The sequence below is a fragment of the Palaemon carinicauda genome, chromosome 32 (genome assembly GCF_036898095.1).
Source record: "Palaemon carinicauda isolate YSFRI2023 chromosome 32, ASM3689809v2, whole genome shotgun sequence".
Lineage (NCBI taxonomy): Eukaryota > Metazoa > Arthropoda > Malacostraca > Decapoda > Palaemonidae > Palaemon > Palaemon carinicauda.
In genome coordinates, this window is record NC_090756.1 from 81,550,127 (window position 1) to 81,560,311 (window position 10,185).

The 10,185-nt window shown below is 37.3% G+C and overlaps 1 protein-coding gene across 2 annotated transcripts in view; it reads right to left on the bottom strand.

The window, feature by feature from the left end:
- The window catches only part of Trs31 (trafficking protein particle complex subunit 31), a 48,388-nt gene extending 44,961 nt beyond the window's left edge, over nucleotides 1–3,427 (bottom strand). Inside the window, exon 1 of one of the 2 annotated variants that reach the window (XM_068356320.1) lies at nucleotides 3,145–3,427. The gene's annotated coding sequence lies outside the window, so the exon portion shown is untranslated. The remainder of the gene's footprint in view (nucleotides 1–3,144) is intronic. The other variant, XM_068356319.1, reaches the window with a different exon arrangement.
- Between the last annotated feature and the right edge of the window lie 6,758 nt (nucleotides 3,428–10,185).

Sequence of the window (10,185 nt, forward strand, 5' to 3'; positions counted from 1 at the left end):
AGTGCGGCCTCCCTCGCGAAAACGAGAGAGGTCCAGACTGATCTTGCAGCTGCTCAGCCCCTTGAGCGTAGCTACAGAAGCGACCGTTTAGCCACGAGAGCATAGTCGCTAGTACCATGGTCCAGCCTTGCAACCGCTCAGCCCCTTGAGCAAGTCACAAGGGCGGCCGCTCAGCCCCAAGAGCATAACCGCCTAAGGACCAGGGAAAAGTAAAAAGGGAAGTTAACTAACTACCCTCGAGGCGAACCTCCTTATCGTTCTAGGATGCACTGAAGAGCTGGCAGTAGTCACGGGGGAACTTCTAAGAGAAGGGAACGCCCCTGACGATGGCCTCGAGAGACGGCGGTGACAGCCGACTCCCCAGGCAAAACAGGACAGCTCTGCTTCGAAGGAGCACAATAGGCACGAAGAAACAGCATCGTAAACTGGAAAATAAAAAATAATAATTATTTAACAAAAATTCCCCCAGGTGAAACTCCGAAGAGAAACCCCGAGGGAAAGAAAAACATAAGAATGAAAGTAGGTATCGCCCCCCTCCCCCTCTCGGCATGCACGGGTGAGGGGGGGACGAGAAACTTAACAAAAACAGAATTATAACATTATAATTATGCAACTGACTTTGAATGTTCCAAGGATCACCGACCCCCGAAGGGACGTGAGCCCCGAGCTGAAAAGTTAAAAACACAATTATATTCATAAAAATAATTGAAACAAATAAAACGAAATAGCGACTCGGCCTGAGAAGCTATCGTAGGCATAGTACGGAGTAAGAGGTGAACGACCTCAAGAGAGGGGCCGTACCCCACGAAGGCAACCATGGTGGCCTAGGAGTGAACGGCCGTGAACAAGAAGAGAAAACTTACTATTTTCTATACACAGAAATATATATAAACATCAATAATGTTTAAATATATTAAGTATAAGAAAAAGGTAAGTTAAAAAGACAAAATAATAATGGCCGTCAAGTGAGGATGGAGCGGAGACATCTGATCGCCATCCGAGCCAAAAGTAAAGTGAGCCTTTCACCGGTATGTGTGAGGGGGAGGGGTAGCAGGCTACCCCTCCCTAACCCCCTAGCGTGGTTTGTATTCCAGTTACGGAACAAGTTATATTTAAAAAAGGAGAATTATACGACTCTTCCCTTCCTATTGCAAAACTTTAAATTTTCTTTTCTTCAAAGCTCCTATACTGGTTACCAGGAGCTCCTTCACACTTGCATGATACATTTGAAAAATGATCAGCCAGGGCATTGCTAACATCATTTGCTTCAGTCACATACTGACCGTTCACCTTCAACACTGGTGGTGAGTTTGGGGTAAATTTGCCAGCAATCTTTTTTATTTTCCTCCACACAGAAGATGGTGGTGTTCTACTGTTGACTGAGGAAACAAAAGCCACCCAAGATTGGCGCCTAGCTTCTTTCATGGCACAATGGAACTGTGCTCTACACTTTTTGTAAGTTATTAAATTTTTCTCAGTACGGCATCTACGCAATCTAGTCAAGAGATTTTCTGGTGGCTCTGTGCAAGGCAGTTAATTCTGAAGACCACCACGGGACTGGTCGTCGTTTGAATAATCCTGGCTTCAGAGGGGACCAGTCCTGTATTAGAGAGGGGCTGCCTCTCTTTAGGCGGGCATACACTGGTCAGTGGGGGTAGTTAGCCCCTCCCACTGACGACTCCAATGCCTGGCATCACCCATTACTCGCAAATATAGGCGAGTTAAAACCGGATCACTGGAGCCCGACTCTTAACAGACTGAGTCTTCACCCAATGGGGTCTGCCAAAGGGTGATAGCATCTAAATTTGTACAAGTTGAGATGGCATGCCGTCCATCCCACCCTCTGCCAAATCCCCAAAAATGGCAGTCAAAACCAAAGTCATCAACAAGTTCATACCCAAGAGGAAGAGATGGAAGAATAAAAGAAGTAATCAAAAGAAAGGAGAGAAAGTGTGACTAATTTAGTTGGATCAACAACTGAGCACCAAAGTGCAGTGGGAAAGCAGTTTCCACCGTTCATTAGAGCCCAGCTGCTAATCCCTAAGCACTCCCATGCTACAAATGGCTCCATAGAAAATGAGATGGGAAACACTGTTTTCTATGCATCGGGAAGTCATCACAATTTAAAGTTCCAGTTTTTGACAGTTGTTCATTACTAATACCAACAATATTTTTTTTATTACGACTATTTATTCATGGCGATGACAAGTTTTGATAACTTAATTTAAATATCAACATAATTAGACAATTACACTATATGTTAAGGTGTTTCGAATGTAATTGATGACAACACCTATCGCAAAGCCATGTTTTTCAGCTATGGTAGTCGACCCACCATAATTATAAACCTATGAACTTCCACCAAGAATAATCAATATGAACATTCAAAACACCGCAGTATAAATGAAAAGCCAGTCTTATTTTCAGCAAATCGTTAATTGCACAATTCTACAATTTTAAACAAAATTTCTTCCTCCAAACATTAAGTTGGTCCTGAAACCATTGTACAGGATTTGAGACTATGGTATCCCATTAGAAAAAAAAGGTAAAGTTTTACTGTATTACAGGTTATCACTTCGAACAGAAAATATATGTTTTCCTGTAGCAAATAACGTGATTTAACCAAATTTGACCTTCATTTCAACCGCAAACAAACAGAACTAACTTCACGTAGTAGAACTGGTTGTTGTTGTTGGAGTTGAAATGAAGGTGAAAACCAGTTAAATCCCATTATTTACTACAGGAAAACATATATTTTCTGTTAAAATGTTAAAATATAATGGCTCTTGTTCCAACATGGGCTCGCTTCGCTCGCCAGAATACAAAAACATCAAGCTCGTATGTACTGGCAAGCGGTAATGTTGAGCGGCGCACGCTAACATTAGCAATGTTACGCTAACATTACGAACGCAAAATATAATGGTTCTTGTTCTGCCACTGGCTGGCTTCGGTAACAATAGCAATGTTACATAAACATATATATATTTCTGAAACTATTCATTTCACACAGGAACGAGTGCCATTTTCGAAGAGACGGACCTTTTTCTGTAGAACATAGTAGTTTTATTTTCCGAGGATACATTACCCCGTAATACAGTACAATAATACCAAAAAAACGTGAGTAAAAATCTGAGCTTATTTTACCTGTGAGGTTATTCTTGATTCCGTAAGGTTGGAATATGCAGGGCTTTGCCTAAGCTTGAGGGTTAGGCTGAGACGTAAGTTAAAGCTTTTAAGATAAAGCGTAGCCTCACTTGGGGCTTTACTTTATAAAACATATAAATGGATACAATTGCACGTAAATATACGTTAATCTGGAGGAATTTCACATAAAGAAATTAACAGGTAAAACAACTTTCGAGGGAGAGCAGGAATCGGACAACTGGAGAGAAGTGTCAAAACAAAGTTGATCCTCCCTCAAGAGGTAATTTCTTTTAATAGCGGTAATGTCTTTACCACGGCTCCTCTCTCCTGCCTTATTCGCAAATTCTGAGTTTTGCAATTAAAAATTGGAAAATAATTGCCAGAATATGTTACGAATATAGTAAACATTAAAATAATACATACTTTCTGACACTTAATTTACTCAAGTTGTTCTAATAGTAAGTTTTGTAGTTGAAATGGAAGTGAACGGTCATGAAGGCTATTAGCTGATATATATATATATATATATATATATATATATCTCAGGAGTCGACTTTTCTTGAAGATGAGCAGCCAGGAAAGAGCAGTAATTTTAGAGGCATTTTGGTGCATATGAAATTTTTATTTTTTATATATCTAACATTAAGTATTTATTGTTGCAACTGATTCAATAATAATAATAATAATAATAATAATAATAATAATAATAATAATAATAATAATAATAATAATAATAATAATAATAATAATGTTAGGATTGTGCCGGTTGTGAAAGATTTGGGTGTAGTGATAGATTGTAATTTGTCAATGAGGGATCAAATAGTGAACGCAGTGAAAGTGTGTAACTATCACCTGAGAAACATAGCATTTATTAGAAAATATTTAACAGAGGGCAGTACAAAAATTTTAATGATGAGTCACGTAATATCAAGGCTTGATTATTGCAATTCTCTGTACTATAAATTGCCCAATACACTACTAAGTAAGCTTCAAAATGTGCAAAACCGGCCGGCTAGACTGATAAAGGGCATTAAATTTCGGGAGAGAATAACTCCTGCACTGATCGACCTACATTGGTTACCTGTTAAAGCTAGAATTGAATTTAAGATTTGCTTGTTGACTCAAAAAGCACTTACAAGTGAAAAGCCTAGATATCTTCGTGATTACTTGGTCCCCTACCCTCAAGCTACTAGTGCTGCTGTAAGAATTAGACATGCTGATGACCCATATAGACTATTCGAAATTAGTGTGAATCATGGAATAGAAGGAAGAACGTTTTGTTATACTGCACCGAGACTCTACAACGACCTTCCACTTGATGTCAAGAATAGGAAAAATGTGGCAGCTTTCAAGAAAAACCTGAAGACTTATCTCTTTGGAAAGTGTTATAATAGTGATCTGAAAACTATTAAGCCTGAATACAAATGCTAGCGAATAACTGAAAAGATACAGCGCAAAATATTAACTGGAAAGAAATTATTTTCACACGGCAAGGCCCGCCTGAACACACACTTAGTGTCTGATGGAGAGCGAGAAATAAACCCCTAAAAGTAATAATAATAATAATAATAATAATAATAATAATAATAATAATAATAATAATAATAATAATAATAATAATAATAATAATAATAATAATAATAATAATAATAATAATTTCTTATTTTTCCCTCAAGCTTAAATATAATACCTTATTACACGTTACTTTCGTATCTTAATATACAGACCCTAAATATCTACATATTTTTTAAACAAACTAGGAATAAAAATAACTACAGTATCTAATTTTTTTTTCAGTCAGCCTTCTTACTTATTGTGTATTTTGATGATGAATGGCTATCGTAGCTGTATCTGATCAAGACAGAAAAGGTAATCATAAGCAATATTATTATTATTATTATTACTATCCAAGCTACAACCCTAATTGGAAAAGCAAGATGCTATAAGCCCAGGGGCTCCAACAGGGAAAAATAGCCCAGTGAGGAAAGGAAAAAAGGAAATAAATAAATGAAGAGAACAAATTAACAATAAATCATTCTAAAATAAGTAACAACGTCAAAACAGACATGTCATATATAAACTATTAACAACATCAAAAACAAATATGTCATAAATAAACTATAAAAAGACTCATGTCCGACTGGTCAACAAAAAAGCATTTGCTCCAACTTTGAACTTTTGAAGTTCTACTGATTCAACCACCCGATTAGGAAGATCATTCCACAACTTGGTAACAGCTGGAATAAAACTTCTAGAATACTGCGTAGTATTGAGTCTCGTGATGAAGAAGGCCTGGCTATTAGAATCAACTGCCTGCCTAGTATTACGAACAGGATAGAATTGTCCAGGGAGATCTGAATGTAAAGGATGGTCAGAGTTATGAAAAATCTTATGCAACATGCATAATGAACTAATTGAACGACGGTGCCAGAGATTAATATCTAGATCAGGAATAAGAAATTTAATCGACCGTAAGTTTCTGTCCAACAAATTAAGATGAGAATCAGCAGCTGAAGACCAGACGGGAGAACAATACTCAAAACAAGGTAGAATGAAAGAATTAAAACACTTCTTCAGAATAGATTGATCAACGAAAATCTTGAAAGACTTTCTCAATAAGCCCATTTTTTGTGCAATTGAAGAAGACACAGACCTTACATGTTTCTCAAAAGTAAATTTACTGTCGAGAATCACACCTAAAATTTTGAAAGAGTCATACATATTTAAAGAAACATTATTAATGCTGAGATCCGGATGTTGAGGAGCCACCGTCCTTGACCTACTTACAATCATACTTTGAGTTTTGTTAGGATTCAACTTCATACCCCATAACTTGCACCATGCACTAATTCTAGCTAAATCTCTATTAAGGGATTCACCAACCCTAGATCTATATTCAGGGGATGGAATTGATGCAAAGAGAGTAGCATCATCTGCATATGCAACAAGCTTGTTTTCAAGGCCAAACCACAAGTCATGTGTATATAGTATGAAAAGTAATGGGCCAAGAACACTACCCTGTGGAACACCAGATATCATATTCCTATAATCACTATGGTGCCCATCAACAACAACTCTTTGAGATCTATTACTTAAAAAATCAATAATAATGCTAAGAAACGACCCACCCACTCCCAACTGTTTCAGTTTGAAAACAAGGGCCTCATGATTAACACGGTCAAAGGCAGCACTAAAATCAAGGCCAATCATACGAACTTCCCGACCACAATCAAGGGATTTCTGTACAGCATTGGAGATTGTAAGAAGGGCATCACATGCTCCAAGGACTTTACGAAAACCAAATTGCAAACTAGGGAGTAGATGATTACCTTCAGCAAACCTGTTAAGACGTTTCGCGAGAAGACGTTCAAAAACTTTAGATAATATGGGAGTTATGGAAATTGTGCGGTAATCAGTGGGACTTGAGCTACCACAAACACATAGAGGAGTAACATTACCAATTCTCCAACTAGTACTAAAGGCTCCTCTTCTTACTAACTTGCGCAAAATAACAGATAACTTTGGAGCTAAGAAATCTGCTGTCTTTATAAAAAACAAAGGAAAAATACCATTTGGGTCTACACCTCCATAGGCATCAATGTCCATCAACAGAGCTTTAATCTCACGAGATCGAAAAGCTAAACTAGTTAGTTTAGCCTCAGGAAAACAGGAATGAGGAAGTTCAAGTTTTTCATTACTCTGTTTACTGTCGAAAACATCAGCCAAAAGGGTTGCCTTTTCCTTTGGACAGTGAGTGACTGTGCCATCTGGTTTGTGTAAAGGAGGAACTGTTGCATCTACACCAAAGAGTGCAGATTTAAGGGTAGACCACCATTTATATTCCTGAGTTGTACCAGAAAGGGTTTCTTTTATGGTTAAATTGTACTCCTTTTCAGTTGAGGCATAAACTCTCTGAGCAAAAGCTCGAAGCTGAGTATAGTTGCTCCAGGTCAAATTTGATCTGTTACCCTTCCAAAGATGATAGGCCTCCTGTTTCTCCAAATAAGCACGTCTACAATCATCATTGAACCACGGTTTGTCCTTCTTTCGGTACCTTAGCACACGAGAAGGGATACGCCTATCAATTATGTTGACTAGATTCTCATTCAAAGGGACAACAGGATCTGCACTATCATATAATTGTGACCAATTCAAGCACAAAAGATCATGCAAAATCCCATTCCAGTCTGCTTGGGATTTCATATAAATTTTACAAGAATATGATATATCAGGGACAGGCTGCTCAGTCTTCACTAATAATGAAATCAAGGCATGATCAGATGTCCCGACTGGAGAACCAACCTTACTAGTTATAACGCCAGGGGAGTCAGTGTATACGAGGTCCAAGCAATTACCAGACCTGTGAGTAGCTTCATTTATGATTTGCTCACAGCCTGATTCAGAGGCAAAGTCTAAAGCTCTTAAGCCATGGCGATCGGTAGGAGAGATAGAACTTAGCCACTCCCTATGGTGAGCATTAAAATCACCAACAAAGACAAAAGAAGCCTTTCTATCATCTTCTTGTATCTTAGCCATAATGGTAAGAGGACAATCGAAGATAGAATCATCTATGTCTGGATTCCGGTAGATCGAACACAAATAAAAGTTGTTATGCCTGCCACAAACTTTTATTACCTGAATCTCATGACATCCACATTGATAGCCTATTGAAAACGTTCATGTCAGACGATCTGCGGGACTGCGTTCGAGGCCCGATCAAGCTTGACAGTTTCTTATAGTGTCTACAACCTCACCATCACTGTGGTTTGGGGGAGCCCATAGGTCTACCTGCTCAGTCATCAGGGGTCATTGCCAGTCCCTCCCTGGTCCTAGTTTAGGTGGAGAGGGGTCTTGGTTCCTGATCATATGTATATGTATGATAAATTCTAGGGTATTTTCCTGCCAGCTAGGGCCATGTCACTGTCCCTTGCCTCTAACAGTCATGAACGGCCATTAAATCTGGACTTTTGGTATGGTAAATGCTGAAAAATTAACCAATGAAGATGCGTCACCTAAATCAAAAGAAGACGACGATTATTATGCATAGCAAAATAATCAATCACTGTAACCATTCTCGTGTTAACACGATTTGTTGATTGCACAATAGGCACCAATGGTTTTAGATATGTTGGACTTCCGTATCTGATAAAATGATTGTTGTAAATATTTTAAACAAAATTCTTGCTTTAATAGACAGCCAGTGAAAATCAATTAGTGGGGTAGTTATCCTTCTTCTGGGTAACAGACCTTTTATCAGTCTTGTTCCTCTGTTTTTTATGATTTGTAATTTCACAAGTTTCGATTTTTGTAGATTGTGGTAGATGGAATTACATTAGTCAAACATAATTTACAAGATATTGTGACAAAGTTGTTATTTACATTTATTACAATATCTCCCAGATTTCTTAGGCTGTTCTTTTTTTTTCTAACCATCATAGCCACAGTTCTATTTTCATTTAATTTTAGTTGTTTGATTGTCATCTGCTCCTTAACACTAGCAAGAATTCATTATAGAATTTCAGTGTATCGTCTATATATGGAGAAGTAAAATTATCTATCATCTGCGAATAGTTTGAACTTCACCCCATGCCTTTGTAGTACTTTCAATAGACCAGTGGTATAGATACAGGATAAGACTGAGTCCAGTACACTCCCCTCAGGTAACCCTCTGTTTAATGGTTCGTGTGATGAAAAAGAGTTTCCAATTTGCACATCGTAGTTTCTGATGTTTGGCCAGGAATATACAAAAGAAAGGAATGAAATAATTGAGCTACAACGACCATAAGAGGAAGACCTAAAGAAAATAGCAAGATTTTTTTTATTTAGTGAAACAAATATAGAAAAGAAAAAAAGAAGTATTAAACCTGATGTGGAGAAAGACACAATGGTGTAAGATGATAAACTTTGGAGGCGCCGTTGCAAAGGCTATGCCTCACCCGTGAACCAGAACCTAAATAGGGATTTTAGATTTAAGGATTTTATTAACTCTGGCGACCCCTCAGAGTATGAGAGTACATTACAGAACATACAAAATTATAATTTGACTTACAATAATAGTGCAAGATGGCAGTAAAAAGAAGGAAAATTACTTCTATTCCCTTATCATCCAATACTGTACATATATTTGTATACCCATATATGCCATATATAATGGGGACATAAGCCCATATGGACTAGATAAAAAAAACAAATGATATATAACTAAAACTGTTCTATTATTATTTCTACAAATTTAGCTAGATTGCACAATTCCCTCTTATTTTCTACTTTAAACAACTGACTAAACTTTATACTATTTGATCTAGTGTAATAATATCTTTTATATAGAATTCTCTGAGGCTACTAAAATAAGAAAACACCAGAGTATTATGGTACTCATCGGCCAGTTCCCGGGTATTACGCATTTGGCCTGTTTTTTGTCCCTTGGGAAGCCGAGTATCGCTTATCAGCGACAGGAAGCCTATGCTTACCACATCTAAATCTACTGAGATACTTTCAATCATTATAATCCAGTTTGGTTAAACATTTGCTTAAGCTTAATTTAGTCTTAAATACTTTATAGCTCGAGCATAACCTATTTTCATTAATTTCATATAATAAATTCTGCTTATCTATATCACAAATTCTGAGGTCAACACATTTCCTAACCCAATTACCATTAAATTCACATGAGCTGTTCCAGATATGAGATAGACCACACTTGTCTATAATACTTTTAACTTTTTACATTCCATTTCGACTTGAATTCATTACTATCGTGTAACTTCCTTAACAATAAATACATGGTGTGGGATAACTTATGTTGTTTATCTTGATTGACCCTTATCCAAAAGTTTACCGTTCTCTTTTCAATTTTACTTGTTAAACCGAACCTGAGTCTTTCAGGTATTCAAAAGCTTGATCTCAAATACCGATAGACCGTAGATTATTTAATAGCAGTTTAAGAAAAGCTTCTTAGGTTATATATCCTACACAAAACTGAAATTGAACCTTTTCCTGTACCTTTTCTCTCGTGACATCATTGTCAATTCACGTTCATGT